This window comes from Mesocricetus auratus, unplaced genomic scaffold (genome assembly GCF_017639785.1).
Source record: "Mesocricetus auratus isolate SY011 unplaced genomic scaffold, BCM_Maur_2.0 Super-Scaffold_100015, whole genome shotgun sequence".
Lineage (NCBI taxonomy): Eukaryota > Metazoa > Chordata > Mammalia > Rodentia > Cricetidae > Mesocricetus > Mesocricetus auratus.
Window position 1 is genome coordinate 25,063,500 of NW_024429198.1, and position 4,370 is coordinate 25,067,869.

The 4,370-nt window shown below is 45.7% G+C and overlaps 1 pseudogene; it reads left to right on the forward strand.

Moving 5' to 3' along the window:
• Nucleotides 1-361: 361 nt before the first annotated feature.
• Nucleotides 362-3,960, forward strand: LOC101829575 (annotated as a pseudogene).
• The last annotated feature ends 410 nt before the right edge of the window (nucleotides 3,961-4,370 follow it).

Sequence of the window (4,370 nt, forward strand, 5' to 3'; positions counted from 1 at the left end):
CCGGCTTCTTTGTTCTATGGGCAGGAGTGCAGCCAGCTGGAGGACCTGTGTGTTCATCAGGTTTGTCCTTGGCTTCAAACCCAACACCTTCCTTCTTCCTTTGTCTTGATTGCTGACTCAGTCTCAACTCTGCCAAGTACTTAAGGAATTCCTGAGGGCTCATGAGCTGGGTCTGCAGTTTCCAGGAATAGATTGATACCTTCTTGCCAGGCAAGTTGGTATGTGTGACAAAATTTTGTGTGAAACCTGTTTGCCTGATTGCCATCTGGAGGTGACAGAGAAGTATGGGGTAGGCTTTGCCACTCCTTTTCTGTCACCAGAGGAGGTATGCAATATCTATTGGCATTTTGGGCGGATCGGGATGGGTCAGGTATTCTTGCACTCGGGAATCATAATACTGAGTGTTACACAGCTCAGATGGAAAGGTATCCTGGAGTTCGGGAGCCAAGGACCACCATAGGTTGCAGTAAGCTTAGTAGCTTACTGCCTTGCCTCAGGGAAAGGCTTCCCCAGTGTATTGGCTCAGCTCTGGCAGGATAGGGTCTTCCAGCTGGGGATGTTTGCCCAGTGTAGCAGTTTTGCTCAGCAGGAGGTTTCTCAGGTGAAGTTGCTACAGTTCGGCTCTGCTCCCAGAGAGCTGAGAGCAAAGGGGAGAGCGGAGAGAGGAGAGCAGAGAGGAGAGAGGAGAGGAGAGAGGGGAGAAGGGAAAGGAGGGGAGAGAGAAAAGGGGAAAGGAGGGGAGAGGGAAAAGGGGAAAGGAGGGGAGAGGGAAAAGGGGATAGGGGAGAGGAGAGAGGAGAGAGAGGAGGAGTGTAATAACTCCGCTCTGCCAAGGGAAGGTTTCCCTGGCAAAAGTGTCACAGCCCTGCTCGCTCTACTCTGCCCAGGATCGCCTCTGCTCTGTGGCTGCAGTTGCAAAAGAAGATCTTCACCCAAAGCTCATTGAAGGGGTTTATTGGAAGGGAAGAATCCAGTAGAGTGGTTGTCCTCTGCCACAATGGCAGAGGACAGCCTGGTAGCACAAACAGCCACAAACTGAACAGACACAGGGTTTATATAAGGCTTTCAGGGTGGGGATTGGTCAGATTTTAGTGCTGAGCTCAGATTGGCTAAAGCTCTGCTAGAGGATTGGTTAGTTTTCTGCACAGGATTAGGATCAGATTTGGCTCTGGTTTCAGGGCCAATGTGTGTTTCTTTCTCTGGTCTTTTTTAGCCTTTTGGCTCAAATTTTAGGGTCAGGGTGCATTTCTTTCACTGACTCTGATTCCAGGGACAAAGTGTGTTCTTTTGGCACTGGTTTCAGGGTCAGGATACATTTCTTTAGTTCTGGTTGCAGGGCCAAAGTGTGTTTCTTGGGCTCTGCTCAAGGTGTGTTTCTTTGACTGGTCCCTTTTCCCTACAATATCTCCCAGCAAGAATAGGTTTAGCTTAGGAAGAAATTGAAAACAGCATTTGCTTGTAGCTTCTACCTCATTCCCCTGGCTTACAGACTTCCCTCTTACCCTGCATGCACATCCCAGGATACCTTGCCAAGCTAAGATTTCATTAGCGTGCCACAGAATGGGGTTACTTTAAAATCCAGGCCTCCTCATGTCTGGTAACTGCATCCTTTTTGGAGAGTAGTTTACTCACATCTTTTCTCCAGATTAGCCTGAGAGTGGGTGTTTATCTTGGATGGTTATTTCAGACCTGAAATGGTATATGCTTATTATGAACAATTGATAGGCAGTGAAAATGCATCCATTTAATTAACCTAAGATATGTATTAGTGGCTTAAAGCTTAGTCATTAGGGGAGAAAAGTAGCCGCAGAACCATAAGCGTGCCACTTAGGATTCTGGAGCAAGTTCCTGTGTAATTAGAAAACCATTGTATGAAATTCAGAGGATTAATTAAAGTTAAAATTCGAGAGGCTGTATTGAAGACGCGTTCTCAGCCTGTGTTTTGTCCTTAAGTGCCGTGTTTATAGATGAGTGAAAAGCAGCACGCGGGTTCTGCAGCCTGCAGGCTTCTGGTGACTTTATCTTTTGTTCCCTTCAGATAAATTGTTCAGTGGCTTTCACCATCTTCCTTAGCACGTTTTCCACTGCTCGGCTGACTAAAGCCGAGGTAGCCTGCTTAATAAAGCCAAATGCCTTCTTTCTGCTGATGATCCAGGAAAAACTGAGCCGTCCTAAGAAAGGGAATTAGAATCTCATAAAACCTGTCTTTAGGCAGACATAGAACACCTGCCTGGTTTGCCATTCACAGGACATTACGGAGGTTGAAAACCGCCAGTGCCTCTCTGTGTTCTGGGCATGAGGTCTGCTTGCATCCCAGACCCAGGGGTCACTCTGCCTCCAGAGTCCACAAGACACTTTCTGAGTCACTCAGACTGTCCACTGAAGAGGCTGTGCTTCTGATGTGACCTCCATTTTCACCTTGAGAAGAAATGAGAAAGTGCTAGGTGTGAGACAGCAGGTCTGTGAAGAACCCATATTCATCATCCAATTTTAGTAACCAGAGTCAATCCTTCTGAAGTGAAGCATTTTTAACTCTAGAAGGATATAAAAAATAACATCCTTTCTTCTTACATAGATATTTCTTTCAGATTATTTGGGCAAATCAACCGGGCTCCCTCTGTCCCCAACAAATGTTTCAAGATTATCTGAATGTAGACACTTAAGAATACCAGTGACATATGCCTAAGAGTGGAGTTGCTCACCCTCCCTGGGGAAATGAAGGGATATTGGAGGGGTTGGTGGGAGGGTGTGGGAGGAGGGGAGGGACCTGGAATTGACACGTGAAACAACCTTATTTCTAATTTAAATTTAAATAATAAAAAAAAGAATACCAATGACTGGAGTCCGGTCTCAAATGGAGGTAGAACTGCCTCCTGCTTGCCCCTCGTCGCCACCACCCGGGGAAGTAGGATCACAGATGATAGCGTAAGAGAACATTTTGAGAAATGGGGCACACTTACAGACTGTGTGGTAATGAGAGACCCCAAACAAAATGCTCCAGGGGCTTTGGTTTTGTGACCTACTCTTGTGTTGAAGAGGTGGGTGCTGCAATGTGTGCTCGGCCATACAAGGTTGATGGGCGTGTTGTGGAACCAAAGAGAGCTGTTTCTAGAGAGGATTCTGTAAAGCCTGAGGCCCATTTTACAGGGAAGGCATTTTTTTGTTGGTGATATTAAAGAAGACACAGAAGAACTCAATCTGAGAGACTGCTTTGAAAAGCATGGCAAGTTTGAAACCATAGAAGTTATGGAAGACAGGCAGAGTGGAAAAAAGAGAGCATTTGCTTCTGCAGCGTTTGATGATCATGACACCATTGATAACATCACCTTTCAGAAATACCACACTGTTAATGGGCATAACTGTGAAGTGAAAAAGGCCCTTTCTAAACAAGAGATTCGGTCTGCTGGATCACAGTGAGGTCGTGGAGGTGGACCTGGCAACTTCATGGGTCATGGAGGAAACTTTGGAGGTGGTGGAGGTAATTTTGGTCATAGTGGAAACTTTGGTAATAGAGGCGGCTATGGTGGTTGAGGTGGTGGCAGCCGAGGCAGTTATGGAGGTGGTGATGGGGGATATAATGGATTTGGAGGTGATGGTGGCAACTATGGTGGCGTCGTGGTTACAGTGGTAGGGGAGGCTATGGTGGTGGTGGACCAGGATATGGAAACCAGGGTGGTGGATATGATGGAGGTGGAGGAGGGTGTGATGGTTACAGTGATGGAGGAAGTTTTGGTGGAGGTAACTATGGTGGAGGTGGGAACTACAATGGCTTTGGAAATCATAGTGGACAACAGCAATCAAATTATGGACCACGAAAGGGGCGGTTTTGGTGGAAGAAGCTCAGGCAGTCCCTATGGTGGTGGCTGTGGATTTGGTGGTGGAAGTGGTGGATATGGTAGCAGAAGGTTTTTGTTAATACAGCAGAAAAGGGCTACAGTTCTTAGCAGGAGAGAAAACTAGGAGTTGTCAGGAAAGCTGTGGGTTACTTTGAGACAGTCGTCCTAAATGCTTTAGAGGAACTGTAAACATCTGCCACAGGAGGAACAATGATCCATAGTCAGAAAAGTCAGAAAAGAACAGGAAACCCTTCCTGTTCAGGACTGTCATAGCCACAGTCTGCAAAAAGTGTAGCTACTGATTAATGCAATGTAGTATCAATTAGATGTACACTACTGATATCTTAAAAAAAAGAATACCAGTGACTTACACATGAATAGCATTCAGATGAATAAAACACTGTACTCAATTTTTACAACAACACTGTTGAGTTGATGGTATTTTTTATTCTATATATGAGTATCTGGAGGCTCAGGGAGATTTAAATAATTTGCTGAGAGTTACATACATGTTAGTAGATCACTAATTATAAC